Source organism: Theropithecus gelada, chromosome 4 (genome assembly GCF_003255815.1).
Source record: "Theropithecus gelada isolate Dixy chromosome 4, Tgel_1.0, whole genome shotgun sequence".
In the NCBI taxonomy this organism is placed as follows: Eukaryota; Metazoa; Chordata; class Mammalia; order Primates; family Cercopithecidae; genus Theropithecus; species Theropithecus gelada.
Genome location: NC_037671.1, coordinates 101,301,398 through 101,317,902, shown reverse-complemented (window position 1 = coordinate 101,317,902; position 16,505 = coordinate 101,301,398).

Sequence of the window (16,505 nt, the reverse complement as noted above, 5' to 3'; positions counted from 1 at the left end):
ACAAAGCAAGTCCCTTCAGCCTATGAGCCTGTAAAATCAAAGGCAAATTAATTATCTCCTAGATATAATAGGGTTACAGGCATTGGATAAATACAGCCATTCCCAATGGGAGAAATTGGCTAAAACAAATGGGCTAAAGACCCCATGCAAATTAAAATTCCAGTGGCGCAGTAAAATCTTAAAGCTCCAAAATGACCTCCTTTGACTCCATGTCTCACATTCAGGTCACGCTGATGAAAGAAGTGGGTTCCCATGGTCTTGAGCAGCACAATCCTTGCGTCTGTGCAGGGTACAGCTTCCCTCTTGACTGCTTTTATAGGCTGGCATTGAGTATCTTTGCCTTTTCCAGGTGCACGGTGCAAGTTGTCAATGGCTCTACCATTCTGGGATCTGGAGGAAAGTGGCCCTCTTCTGACAGCTTCACTAGGAGGTACCCCAGTAGGGACTCTGTGTGGTGCCTCTGACTCCACATCTCCCATCTGCACTGCCCTAACAGAGGTTCGCCATGAGTGCCTGCCACTGCAGCAAACTTCTGCCTGGACATCTAGGCATTTCCATACATCTTCTGAAATTTAGGCAGAGGTTTCCAAACATTAATTCTTGACTTCTGTGCACTCACAGGCTCAACACCACATGCAAGCTTCCAAGGCTTGCAGCTTGCATCCTCTGAAGCCACAATCTAAGCTTTACCTTGACCCCTTTTAGTCATGGCTGGACCAGCTGGGACACAGAACACCAAGTCCTAGACTGTACACAGCACAGGGGCCCTAGGCCTGGCAAAGGTGGTCTCAGATGGAGATGAGGAGCTTCTTGGGAACTGGAGTAAAGGTGACTCTTGTTATGTTTTAATGAACAGACTGGCAGCATTTTGCCCTGCCCTCAAGATTTGTGGAACTTTGAATTTGAGAGAGGCCTAGCAAATGAAACCTAGGCCTGGCAAATGAAACCACTTTTTCCTAATAGGCCTCTGGTTCTGTGACATGAGGGGCTTCCATGAAGACCTCTGACATGCCCTGGAGATATTTTCCTCATTGTATTTAGGATTAACATTTGGCTCCCTGTTACTTATGCAAATTTCTGTGCAGGCTTGGATTTCTCTTCAGAAAGTGGGATTTCCTTTTCCATCCCATTGTCAGGCTGCAAATTTTCTGAACTTTTATGCTCTGTTCCCCTTTTCAAACTGAATGCCTTTAACAGCACCCAAGTCCCCTCTTGAATGCTTTGGCTCTTTGCTTAGAACTTTCTTCTATCAGATAGTCTAAGTCATCTCTCTCAAATTCAAAGTTCCACAAATCTTGAGGGCAGGGCAAAATGCTGCCAGTCTGTTCATTAAAACATAACAAGAGTCACCTTTACTCCAGTTCCCAAGAAGCTCCTCATCTCCATCTGAGACCACCTCAGTCTGGACCTTATTGTTCATATCATGATCAGCATTCTCGTCAAAGCCATTCAACAAGTCTCTAGGGAGTTCCAAACTTTCATACATTTTCCGGTCTTCTTCTGAGCCCTCCAAACTGTTTCAACCTCTGCCTATTACCCAGCTCAAGTGCTTCCACATTTTCAGGTATCTTTTCAGAAGTGCCCCACTCTACTGGTACCAATGTACTGTATTAGACCCTTTGTATGCTGCTGATAAAGACATACCTGAGACTGGGAAGAGAAAGATTTAATGGAATTGCAGTTCCACATTGCCTGGGAGACCTCACAATCATGGTGGAAGGCAGGAAGGATCAAGTCATGTCTTACATGGATGGCAGCAGGCGAAAAGAGATCTTGTGCAGAGAAAACCCCATTTTTAAAACTATCATCTCATGAGATTCATTCACTATCAAGAGAACAGTGCAGGAAAGACCCGCCCCTATAATTCAATCACCTCCCCCTGAGTTCCTACCACACCATGTGGGAATTGTGGCCGTTACAATTCAAGATGGGATTTGGGTGGGGACAAAGTCAAACCATATCAGGTATCCATATGATTTGCTTGGGCCAATGGAAAGTGGACAGAAGACAGAAAATGGTTAGTACCAAGCTGAACACTTAATAGCTATTGCCTGTTCTCATTTGCACCTATAATGGTTCTGCCATCTGCTGTGAGAATGCATGCACTGAGACGGCATTAGTTAAGGAGAAAAAGGAGACATTTGAGGAACATCTGTATCTAAATGTCATCCTTGCTTCTGGCCAACATGTGAGTGAGAATATACTAATTTTGTTTGTTGCCAGTCAATGCGATTTTGATGTTGTCTGCTATGAAGATTATTGCAGTAACAGTTGAGCTCCAATCAATTTCACCTTTAGCTCAATTAACCAGCCATGATAGTACATTCTTCTATCTATACTTGAACATGGGTATATTGAAAAACTTACAGTGTGTTAATGTGTGTGTGGATGTGTCTGTGTGTGCGTGTAAAAGAAAGTTGAGTCTTTGTCCATGCATTGCTATGCTTTTTCCCTTCATACACTGAGAAAGTACCCACTCACTTTTGCAATGTCACATTCACACCCTTTAGAATATTTTACATAATGTATGCATACTTCTTTCCCATCCCTGTTTCTTGAAAACACTTTATTTTGTTGTTTGCTATCAAGTTTAACCTGGCATTCAGGGCTTTTCACATGATCCTAACATGCAAGTCTATGCTTATGCTTTTCCTTTTCAATTCATGTAAGGCAGCTCAGTCAAGGATGCCCAGATCTGTCCAAAATTTCTCACAGTTGTGCCTTTACTTATGTCATTTTCTTCACTTGGAAATTTTTCCATGTTCTAGCTTTTATATTCACCACACTTAATTTCTTGCATCAGAACCAAGGTACCAAAGAGCTTAAATTGAACTGGATGTAACATTTTATATTCCTACCTTAAAAATAAAGTTCCAACTTAGAAATGATACATGTAAAAAGAAAGTAAAAATAATTTTGCTCTTTGGTTTTCTTTTGTAAAGAGAAAAAAAATCAAAGAAAATAAAAGATGATTATAAGAAAGGTATTAAAAAATCCTGGTTTACTTCTCACTCCCTAAAAAAAAAAAGATCTGAAGAAAAATATATCAAAGTAAACAGAAGGTATTCTAGAAACTCTACAGTGAATATAGAGCAAAACAGAAGGTCATTTCTGTATGCAGTCTTGCCAAAAGCCAATAAAGAAAACCATAAACTGTTCCTGAGATTTTGTTTTAAAGATCAAAACTATAAAATGCAAGCCATTATATTCTAGGAAAAAATATCTTTTCATTTTACTTTAGTTTCTGGCACACTGTACACTTCTTTACTTTTCTTGGCATTCGTGTTCATTATTCAGAACAAACCAGTTTTAATATCTGTATTAAAGATTGATGATAAAGTAAAATTAGCTACATAAAAACTGTCACTTAAGCTTTATATATTTCATAGAACTTTCAGATTTGCTGGAATTTTGATAATAATAGAATAGTATAAATTTTCACATATGAAAATAATTTATACATCTGTTACATATGGTCTTTCATAAAAATATGTGAAAATAAAATTGCAAATGACTTTTTTATGATATTGGAAAAGATATATTTGCCTCAGTATAGAACCTAAGTAATACTAATTACATAATTGTTTATGTCAGAGCAAAACTTTTTAAGTTTTCCTTTCCTAACCTCTGTATCTGTACAAAGCAATTTTTAAGCTTATATATTGAATATGTATTAAAAATGTGTTATATCCTTTTCAAATAAAATGCATTTTAAACTCGTATTTGACTACAATTAGGCGAACAATTAAAAAGAGCTTTAGTGTTTTTATTTCTGGTAAAGAAACATAGTAATCTGTGCAAGAGGGCATGAAGTTTAAATGATGAGATTCTATTAAATTGAGCTTAAGGAAGGTAAAGGTTGACTCTAAGAAAATTTGGTTGGGTTTTACGGAGAAACACTTATCTGTGTGACATTTTACAGGCTAAAAACTTTAATAAAATAAAAGGTATTGCTATTTTAAAAGATATCCATAGAAAATCTTCTAATATTTCAGAATTACAGAAAAACATTTGATATTTATAATTTTAAAAATTGATGTATTTTAGATAACTATCACACTTCTTAATTTAGTAACCTTAACAAAGAAGATGTAACAGTAGACAAAAAAAAAAAAATCAATCTATATTCTTATGACGTCCATAGGTAAATTAAAATGGCCCAAAATTTTGAGCACTGAGTAAAGGTAGCTGAGTAAAGCCTGAAGACAATGAGGGAGAGAGCATGTCTTGGCATACAATGTTCCAGGCAGAGGGAATAGTGGGTGAAAAACCTTTGAAGCAGGAGCATGTCTGATGTGTTCAAAAAACAGCAGAGAAGACAATGTGACTAGAGAAGACAATACAAGAGAGAAGCAACAGGAGATGTGTTCAGAGAGGAGCCAACCATGGACATCCCTGTATTTGGTGGTCGAGAATTTGATGTTTTACTCAGAATAATTTGCAATCAGTAGAGAGTTTTGAACAGAGGATTAACATGAACTGGATTACTTTTAACAAGAAGCCCATAGCTGAAGAGCTGGGAATAAATTGAACAGGAGCAAAGACAAAAGCAGGGAGACCACAAAATAGTATTCAGTTTTGGTGATGTCCATGACAAAAATGAAAGGAAAATGTGGACCATGGGTTAGAACCAGAATCAATTAAAAGTGTTGTGACCAGCAAACTTCAGTATTTAGCAAAGCATACCACATATTTGTTAAAAATTAGAGTCACTTATGAAAAATTTACTAATAGTTTTTACCAAATCTTACTAAAATAAATTTTAAAATACAAGATTTAAAATAAATGAAATTCAAGTACAGCAGTTAAAAAACTATTGAAATAGCATAGCAAAGAGAGAATATGTATTTGGATTATGGTGATGAACATCAAGAAATCAGCCAGGGTTTAAAAATATTTAGAACATAACAATCAATAGAATATTGCAATGGTTTACCTATGCTTTGAAGCATTAAGGAAGAGAGGCCAGGGTTCAGAATGTACTTAACTTTGGCGAGGAGTGGTGGCTCATATCTGTAATCCCAACACTTTGGGAGGCTGAGGTGGGTGGATCACAAGGTCAGGAGACTGAGACCATCCTGGCTGACATGGTGAAACTTCGTCTTTACTAAAAATACCAAAAGTTAGCTGGGCATGCTGGCGGGCGCCTGTAGTCCCAGCTACTCGGGAGGCTGAGGCAGGAAAACGGCATGAACCTGGGACATGGAGCTTGTAGTGAGTTGAAATCGCGCCACTGCACTCCAGCCTGGGTGACAGAGCGAGACTGCATCTCAAAAAACAAACAAACAAACAAAAAAACAAAAAAAAAGAGAAAAGAATGTACTTAACTTCTAGGCTTCTGATCTGTGAAATAGAACTGATATTCAAAGGAAGAAATCTGGTACCTTGTCCCATCTACTGTTATATAAACATGAAAATGAAAAAAATATAGTTATTAGATTGGTGCAAAAATAATTGCCAATTTTGCTATTACTTTTTTTTTTTTGCCTTTTCAAGTGTTTATTTTTATACTTTTTTTTGTATTAAAAAGAAAAGCATAATTACCACAAATTACAAAGGACTAAAGCAGGACTAGAATAATGAATGAATCACTTCAGTCTGGAAAGCAGATACTCTCAATAATATGAATGTTATAATACAAGCTTATTCAAGTATTTTACATTATTTTGTCCCTTTAAATATGATATCCTAGCACACCGTAAAGATAATGCACTATGAGTGTAAGGTGGAACCTTCTCTGCAAAGGCAGATGACAAGTTTTCCTCTCCAGTGAGAAATGGGCTCCAAGTTCTTATCTTCTCTGCCATCAGCATGGCTGAAGAGGGAGAGGGTGGGTGTTAGAGAAAATCCAGGGACGCTTCCACACAGGAGGTACTCTGGGGTTCCATTCAGCAGGGTGCCAGATAATTCAGATCACTCTACCCAGGCTTTTTTGGCAAAACACAACCCTCACCCTCCGTAACTAGTCATCTTCCTTGTCCCTCCTCCTCAGTTCCCTTCCAGGGCCTTCTAAGCAGCTTACTTTCTTTTGTAAAATCAATCACCAGGAAAGGGCGGGGGGGGGGGGGGGGGGGGGGGAAGAACTACAGTGGAACAAAACAAAAAAATGAATAATTTTGACATAGGGACTCAGCACCTCTATCTGAACGCCAGGGGTCCAGGCTGGGGCAGGGCCGGATGGCCCTTCTCTACTGGTAGTGCCTTTGCTCCCAGGTGCAGGAAGAGGGTGAAAGAGAAACCTTCCCCTTAACAGAGCTGAGGCACACAGACCAGCTGGTGTCTGATGCCCAGAGGTTATGTTGGCATGGACCAACCTTGGAAGGGATAGCATGAACAGAGGGATCTGGGCAGGCTGTTGCTTTATCTCCGGTCTTGGATCCCCATGGGAGGATGGTGGGTGTGAAGTGGTTAGCCCTGATGGCCCCTGCCACTTCTGGCATGCTTGTCACAGATACATCTTTCCTAAATTCAAGTGTCTTCAGAAAGTGAAGATGTAAACTACTCTTTGCAACATTAACTCCTAACATATTACCAAAAAAAAAAAAAAAAGGAAAGAAAAAAAAGAAAAAACTCCCTTACCAACCACCAGTCTACGGCGAGATGAAGTCCTCACCTCCCTGCCCCAAAGGGGCTTCCTTTCAGGGATGTGTGTGAAAAAGGTGGCAGCCCCCAAGCCTCATTTTTACTATTACTTTTAATGTCAAAAACTGCAATCACTTTTGTACCAATCCAATAGAGGAGCTACAACATATTTCTCTCTAGGTATAGTCAGATAGTGATGGTGTTAACACACACAGAAAGAAATACCAAGTTGCCAGGTATAATTATTAATACCAATAATAGAAAATGTATTTAATTAATATAATAATTTATGATTATTTTGACTACAGGTGATAAACTCATGGATATGGGTGAGAGCATGTAGAGATCAAATATAGAACAAGAGAATCTAATTCAAGCAGGTGTTCTAATATTTTCTGTCATGGTACAGATAGTATTGGCATGGAGATAGAAACATAAGGTCAACTGCATTTTCTATGGAAGCAATGTGGCATTCAGGGAAGCATGGGATATCCTGGCAGGATCACACTAACTTTTTCTAATTTATCCATGCCTCAAAACATGGGTAGACCACAGACCTAACAGAGAATACAATAATTGAAATTATTATCACTACATAGATTCAAAAGCATCTGAATAGAGAGGAATCAGGATTATCCAACGCCTGACAAAGTGGTTGGGGTTTTCCCTTATGCACCAGAAAGTCAATTGAGTTTAGCTATGAAACAGATACAAGGATAGCTGGCAAGAAAGCGAGGTCAATCATAAAGCTAAATGCAGCATCCTTGCTCCCAGGGCAACCACCTCATCAACACAGAGAGTAAACTACGCAGAAATGAAATTCCTCTGTTAGAACTGCCTAGAGCTATGGTTCCCTTGCTGTTTGAGTCACTTTGCTAAATTGTTATACAGGAAATGTAAATTTATACCAACAAAGCTTCTAGCATATGATCTGAGGAGAGCCCTAAAACAGCAGCTAGGTAAAAAGTAAGGAAATTTAACAACATGCACCACCACTAATTATAATATACACAAGATGGGGTGTATACAGAAATTCAAATGTAAATGAACAGTCACAAAATGCATTAAAGAGGGAAAGAACAAAATAAGGAATAGGTTAAATGTGTTTTGGGCTGTAAAAAATTCTGTAACATAAAAGAAGTTACCATAGACTGAAAGATTTTGTGAAGAATAATTACAAAATGCCAGCAATCATTCCTATCTTTGTAACCATCACCCTTCTTATGGAACTTTGAGGGCACTCTCAATCTGACTCTGTGCCCTGTCCCGTGATTTGCATTCCAATGGGACATCAGTGAATGAGATGTAAGTATTTAATAAATGATTATGTCTGGCAGATTATCCTTTCTTACTGCTCATAGAACCCTGATGCTCTATAAGAGGTATGGACTAACTAGCTGGATATGAGGAACAAGTGGTCCTTGTCATGTCTGTGGCCACAACCCACAGCCAACCAACTGCAAGACATGTGAGTAAAGCCTTCAACAATTAGCCAGTTGAGAGAGACCTGCACCTGAATAATCCCTAGCAAAATCGTCAGCTACATATGTTTAAGTCCCTAAGTTTTGAAGTGATTTATGTGAAATTAAAACCAAGGGATACAGATATTTATGCATATTTTTGTTTCTAACAAAAGTACAAAAATAATGTAATCTACCTTAACTCTGTGATTATGTATTTACCTGTGATTATTGTATTAGTCCATCTTCACACTGCAAATAAAGAAATACTCAAAACTGGGTAATTTATAAAGAAAAAGAGGTTTAATGGACTCACAGTTCCATGTGGCTAGGGAGGCCTCACAGTCATGGCAGAAGGCAAAAGGCACATCTTACATGGCAGCAGGCAAGAGAGAATGAGAAAGCCAAGCAAAAGGGGTTTTTCCTTATAAAACCATTAGATCTTGTGAAACTTATTTCCTACTCCAAAACAGTATGGGGGAAACAACCCCCATGATTCATTTATCTTCCACCAGATCTCTCCCAAAACATAAGAGATTTGTGGGAGCTATAATTCAAGATGAGATTTGGGTGGGGACATAGCCAAACCATATCATTCCAAATGTGTCCCTTCCAAAATCTCATGTCCTCACATTTCAAAACCAATCATGCCTTCCCAACAGTTCCCCAGAGTCTTAACTCATTTCAGCATTAGCACAAAAGTCCACAGTCCAAAGTCTTTTCTGAGACAAGGCAAGTTCCTTCTACTGAAGAGCTTGTAAAAACAAAAGCAAGTTAGTTACTTCTTAGATACAAGAAAGGTACAGACATTAGATAAGTACACTCATTCCAAAAGAGAGAAATTGGCCAAAACAAAGGGGCTAAAGTCTCCCTGCAAGTCCAAAGTCTTGTGGGGCAGTCAAATCTTAAAGCTTGAAAATGATCTCTTTTGACTTTATGTCTCACATACAAGCAAAAATGGAAACCCCTTTTAAAAATATCAGATCTCGTGAGACTTATTTACTACCATGAGAGCAGTATGGAGGAAACTTCCCTCATGATTTAATTATCTCTCTCTGGGTCCCTCCCACAACACATGAGAATTATGGGAGCTACAATTCAAGATGAGATTTGGGTGGGGATGCAGCCAAACCATATCAATTACAATCTAGTTGATACAAATCTGTGGCAAATGAAATAAAATTGGGGAGTCAGGCCTTATAAGAAAGATGGAGAGATATTTTTAAACCAGTGACATTAAATGTAAGAAGTTTTTAAATATGTTGAAAACTGAATATGTAACAATTGCAAACAACAGCAAAAAAACTCAAAATAAAAAATGAGAACAATAATAATAAAGGTCTAGAGTCCATATTATACTAATGAAAAGCAACAAAAAAGAATATGAGTAAGTAGAAAAAGGAAATGGCATACTTAATATTTGGATTCATACAGTAGGAACTCAAAACACACATTCTTGATTAACATAATTAATAAAATATAAATCAGATCAATAATGTGTTTAGTAAATATTATTACTAGTAGACCTAAAAATAGTATATATAGCTGAGAACCTCAATCAAAGCAAAGTATGTGTAGCTATATGAAAACACAGACATATAAATTATGTGATGATAAATGTGAGGCAAGTAGATTATGCAAATACAACAAAAGAAAACTAGGTCACTCAAATAATGTAGGAAAAATAAATAAAGGCAAAAATCATTACAAGATGCAGTTGTTTGATTTTTATAGATAGTATAACCTACAATGCAGATATAATACTATAAACTTTCAGTTCACAAGTTGAACAAATATTGATAGAACAAAAGCAAACTTCTAGCAAATAATAATCTTAGAAGAAGAAATTAACATAATTATATGGTTGTGGAAGACTGTACCACATTACTCCTTCCCTCTAGTTATACAAATAAATAAGAAATCACACAACCTGAGTTATTCAAGTAATTTTAAGTAGTAGAAAATGAAGTTTTAAAAATTATAGTGTATTTGTATTTAAATTATAATTAAAGATACCAACACGAAAAACCCAACCACCTGAAAATATTTTAACTCTTAAATATTTCTGAAAAAGCAAACCACAAAATTGTGATTGTACAAGTTTAAAAAATAATGGTATGTCAAAAATGTTTAGAATGAATTTCAAACTATATTTAAACAAAAATGCTCAGTTTAAAGTACAGTAAGTCCTCACTTAATGATACCAATAAGGTCTCGAAAACTGCAGTTTTAAGCAAAACATCTTCCAGTAGGTCCTTTAAAAACATCATTTTGTTTTTAGTGTTGTTTCATTGTGACAGTGATGAGAAAAACAATTGGTTTTGTTATATATAACTTTGCTTAAAGTCACGGTTTCCAAGAACCTATTGACGACATTAAGTGATTACTGTACTTTCTTTCTCAAATTCCAAAGAATATAACAATGTTAAGCAATCAAGACAATAGTGAGAAAAATTAAAAATTCAAATTAAGTTTATTAAATATACACAAGAAGGACAAATGTCTTTTTAGAACATATACAGAGAAAGAATTGAAAGAGAAAATGGAAGAAGTACTCCTTTCTCACAACTCTTTTATTTATAAGATTTATAAGTTAGTCCTCTTACATGTCAAATTTTCTAATAGGATTTAATTTGAACAAAGAGTTCAAAAACTAAAAATTGTTAGAAAACACTGGTTTCAAGCAATGTTACTTGTGCATATTAATACAATTATATTAAATAAATGCCAATCAAATAAAAAATAAAACCACAGTATATCAGCTATAGTTTATGATAATCATACTACATACCTACCAGTATAAACATATAAATGGAATGCAAAACTTGTATTAGTCAAAAAGTATAAAAAGAAATAAAAAAGATCTTCATGGACATAAAAATGAATTCAAGAAAATTAATTATTCATTACTAATAGAAATTTGGTAAATTCGCTGACAAATAATTTTTTAAAGTCAGAAATAAGACACAATGTTTATATTATTCCTATTATTTAAAATAGTTTTGGGAATTCTAGCTAACACAACAGAAGAAGTAAAGTAGCCAATCTACGTAACTGTTGAAAAGAAGGAAATAGAATAAATATTCTGTGCATATTTTGAGAATCTCTTATGAGAACCTAAGAATATCAACTGTAAAAAGAAGTGACCAACATAAAAGTTGAATAATATGGATAGTTTTAAAATAGATATAAAACAGCTAATAGTTATAGTTTCTAACATAAAAACTATAAGTCATTTAAAAACAATTTTCATTGGAAAATTTAATCATACACAATAACATTAAAATTCCTATGACTACATTTAAAATGAAATATTAAAATGTATAAAATGAAAATAACAACCTATTAGGGGTAATAAAAGAATTTAAAAAATAAAATCAGAAACATTTCATGTTTATGCATAGGAACATTAAATATCCTATAGATTTTAACTCTTAAAATGAAGCTACAAATTTAATGCAATTCCAATTGAGTTTTTTGAACCTCAAAATATAAAACTTATTGTGTCTGTGCATACTTGCATACATCTATGTGTGCAGCATACGCAAAGACACATGTCTATGAAACATCAATAGATTTGCATTGTATGGCTTAAGTTTACTAGCATGACTGCTTGGCAATACAAATATATTAGATTTCTTCCTGTTATTACACACAATATATAAAGAATATCTATGTCTAAAGGAACCATGTATAAAGGAAATAAAAGGAAAACCACAATAGGTGAAATATGTTCACATATATACAAGGGTTATTGTTTTAATATGGTAATATTTAAACTATTAAAAAGGTGACAAGAATAATAGCAAAAAAGGCAAAAGATCTAAAAAATTGAGTCTCCAAAGAAAAATATAATTGGCCAATGGGCATTGAAAATTTGTTCAGTTTGGCTTAACTCATCAGGAAGACAGCTTCTTCTCCATGGGACTAGCTAAACTAAGAAGAGTTCACTATGTAGCTTGCTGCAACTGCTGCTCCTGCTCTCAAGAAAGAACTTTTGTAAAGACTGACTCATGCAGAGACATACAGAGCAGAGAAATGGAGAAAGAGTCCCTGGACATAGCTGTGCTAAAAGCCAGAACTACACAACACTAAACTTGGGCTAGTGGGACTTTGTAGTTAAATGAGGAATCAAATTATTATTTTAATATTAAAATAAAGTTTATTTTACCTAGGACTCAAATAAAGATGGTGGTGATTAACAAAGTTTGGAATGAAGAGATGAAATAAATAATTCCAAATTACTATTTACATATATAAATGTATATTGGTAATCCTTTTTGAGAATATTTGGCAACATTTATCAACAAGCTCCAAAAATTCAAACTATTTGGACTAGTAAGATCTTTCTTTGAAAAATATCCTATGTGGATAATCAGTTTGCACACAAAAATATATGTATAAGAATTTTAGCAATATAATTATTTATAATGGGAATAAAAAGAAAACTATATGTTAATAGTAGGGATTACTACAATAAATTGTGGCAAATTCCTTGAATAATAAGAGCATTTTCAGAAAAATATTTCATAAAATGTTAAAATTTGGTGATATTCTGTTGATTAAAAATAGGAATTATATTCTGTTTGGATCTTATTTAGAAAAACAAGAATTACATATATAGAAAAATTGAAAATAAAAATTGATATAATAATATCAAGTATGAAAATTAACAGTAATTACATCTCTGTACACAAAATATATTATCTCACTATTTTCCCATTTAATTGCATTTACGTACCACATGTATTTCAATGATCATCTACATATTTCTTAGTTTCGATAAAAATGAATTTTATTACAATAAGGAGAAATCCATGGAAGGACTAACAATAGAAAGAGAGAAGAGAAGCTTATGTGCAGGTATTAATGCATAGTCACAAGGATCAAGAATAATTCAGAAAACTTGAAATCATCAAATGCACATAATAAAGTGCCAGTGACTGATGCTTAAAAAAGGAGTTATATGAACAACCTGACAAAGAATTTTGAAATAATTGTTTTTAAAGAAACTGCTGCAGAAAACACATGCTTCTGAATTCCATATTAAACATTTTTCAAGATGTTAGGCCATAAAACTAATCTTAACAAATTTAAGAACATTGAAATTATGTCAGATATCTTTTCTGACCACGATGGCATAAAACCATAAGTCAATAACAGAGAAAAGCTTCAGAAAATTCACAGACACATGGAAATTAAACAACTTGCCTCTGCAAAGCCATTGGGTCAATTTAAAAAAAAAAACTAAAATGAAAATTAAAAGCGTATTTTGGTAAAAAACAAAAATGAAAACACAACATACCAAACCTTATGGGATGCAGCAAAAGCAGTTCTAAGAAGTAAGTTTATAGCAATAAATACCTACATCAAAAGAAGCAAAATAAAGATTTCAAATAGCAGCCTAACATTGTACTTCAAGGAACTAGAGAAACAAGGAAAAACTAAGCCTAGATACAAGCAGAAATAAATGAAATATAGACAAGAAAAATAGAAAAGAGCAACAAAATAAAAAGTTGTTTTTAAAAATATCTACATAATCGATACATCTTTAGCTAGATTAACTAGGAAAAAGAGAAGATCACGTAAAATCAGAAATTAAAAAAGGAAACTTTAAAACTCATACCAAAAAGAAAATACAAATGATTGAAGAAGTAATATCAGCAAGATGCTGAAGTTGACTGGTGTTTATTTTCCCCAATAAAACAATACCAAAACAACAAATGAACAAATTAATTTCCAATAGAATGTCTGAAGGAGAGTACTAGAGTACAGCAAGTTTGTATCTGAATTCCTATGGGGCACAGAAACCCAGTAAGCATGGAGAGGTGGGTAAAGCACCTTGCCCCTTCACTCCACCTCTCCCACCAGGATTGGCTTGAAGTCAGTAGGAATTTTCCTTGCAGAAAAAAATGTAAGCAGGAGGACTTTAGCAGTCCCCACGAGCCCCTTAAGGAACTCACACAACTCAATAGCAAAGAAATAAAAAGGAAAGAAGAGAAAAAAGAACCTAATTAAAAATAGGCCAAAAAATGGAAAAGATGTTTTCAAAAAGAAGACATAAAAATGGCCCACGGGTATATACAAACTCCTCAAAGAAATGCAAATCGAAATGACAATGAGATTATCATCTTACCCCAGTTAAAATGAATATTGTCTTAAAAACAAAAAATAACAAATGCTGGTGAGGATTTGGAGAAACAGGAATGCTTATATATTGTTAGTGAGAAGGTAAATTAGTACACACATTATGAAAAACATACAGAAGTTCCTCGTAAAACTAAAAATAGAATTAGTATATGATCCCACAATACCACTACTGGTTATGTGCTCCAAAAAAAAAGAGAGAATTATGTCATCTGCAGTGCGACATGAATGGAACTGGAAAATATTTTGTTTAGTGAAATAAGCCAAGGCCAAAAAGACAAATATTATATGTTCTTACTCATATGTAGGACTTAAGAATTGTTGACCTCATGGAGGTAAAGAGTAGAATGGTGTTATCCGGAGTCTGAAAATACTACTGAGGGAGAGGGGATTTAAAGGGTGTTGGTTGGTGGGTATAAACAATTAGCTAGAAAGAATAAATTCTAATGTTTAATAACAGTGCACAGTGACTAAGTAAACAAAAATTCATTGCATATTTTAAAACAGCTAGAAGAAAGACCTGGAATGTTGTCAACAAAGAAAAACAAAAGCTATTTTAGTCAATAGATATCTTGATTACCCTTATGTGAATACTACACATGTATTCATGTACAGAAATATCACACTTATGCTAAAATAGGAACAATCATTATGTATCAATTTAAAAATTAAAAAATTAAAAATAAAGAGAGAATGCTAAAAGAAGCAAGGAAAAATTATAAGTCACATATAAGGAAATTTCCATTAAATATCAGCTGATTTTTAAGCTGAACCTGGCACACCAGGGGAGAATGAGGTCATATATACAAAGGGCTAAAAAATAAATAAATAAATAAACCTACTAACCAAGAATACTATACCCAGCAATAACATTTTTATTAAAAATGAGGGAGAGATAAACTGTTTCTCACACAAGCAAAAGCTGTGTAATTTATCATCACTAGACTGGACTTATAAGAAATCCTTAAGGGAGTGCTACCATTAAAGCAAAAGACAGTAATTCAGATTATAAAAATTTATAAAGGTATAAAATTTACCAACAAAATTAAATTCACAATAAAACACAGAATATATTATATAATCAGACATAAAACATGTTTTAACAAATCTAAGACAACATATTACTTTTCTGACTACAATATTTAAAAACTATACATAAGAAGCAGAAGGAATTTTAGAAACTTTACAAATACATGGCAATTTAAAAAATGCTCTTGAATAACCAATGAGAATAAATACATTAAAAGGGAAATTAAAACTAATTTGTGGGACAAACAAGAATTGAAACAATATACATTATAAGCTATGGAACACAACTAAAGCATTTCTAAGAAGAAATTTTAAATCAATAAATGCCTGCATAGAAACAGAAAAGGATCTCAAATAAAAAACCTATTATTACCCCTCAAGGAACTAAAAAAAACCATAAACACACTAAACAAAATTAGTATAAGGTAAAATAATAAAGATTTAAGCAGATATGAATGATATAGAGACTAAAAAATTGCAAAAATTCAACATAACAAAGAGTTGATTTTTTTTGTAAAGAAAAATAACATTGCCAAAGCTTAACTAGACTAAGAATAAAAGAAGGAAGGCTCAAATAAATAAAATTTTAATAAAAAGGACACACGACTACTGATACCACAGAAATACAAACACTACAATAGCAAACAATTATATACCAACAAATTGAATAACCTAGAAGAAATAGCTAAATTCTTGAACACATATAGTCTACCAATACTGACTTACAAAGAAATATAAAAATCTGAATAGACAAACAATAAGTAAGAAAATTAAATCAGTGATAAGAGGCCTCCTATCAAAGAAAATCCTAGAACATTATGGCTTCACTGATGAATTCTACCATGTATTGGAAGAACTAATACCAGTTCCTCTCAAACTACTCCAAAAAATTGAAGAAGAAATATTTCTAAAATCACCCTACAAGGACAGCATTACTATGACACCAAAACCAGACAAGAATACTCTAAAAGACTAAACTGCAGGCCAATATCCCTGATGAACATAGATTCAAAATGTCTGAACAAAATAATAGCAAATCAAATACAATAGCACATTAAAAAGACTGTTCACCCTGCTTAAGTGGGATTAATTCCATAGATGCAAGCATGGTTAATGCAAATCAATATATGTGATACAACATATTAACAAAAAAATAGGCCAAAAACAATGTGATCACTTCCGTAGACAGAGAAAAGCCATTTAACAAAATTTATCCTTCCTTAATGATAAAAACTTTAAATGAATTAAGTATAGAATGTATGTACCTGAACACAATAAAAACCACAA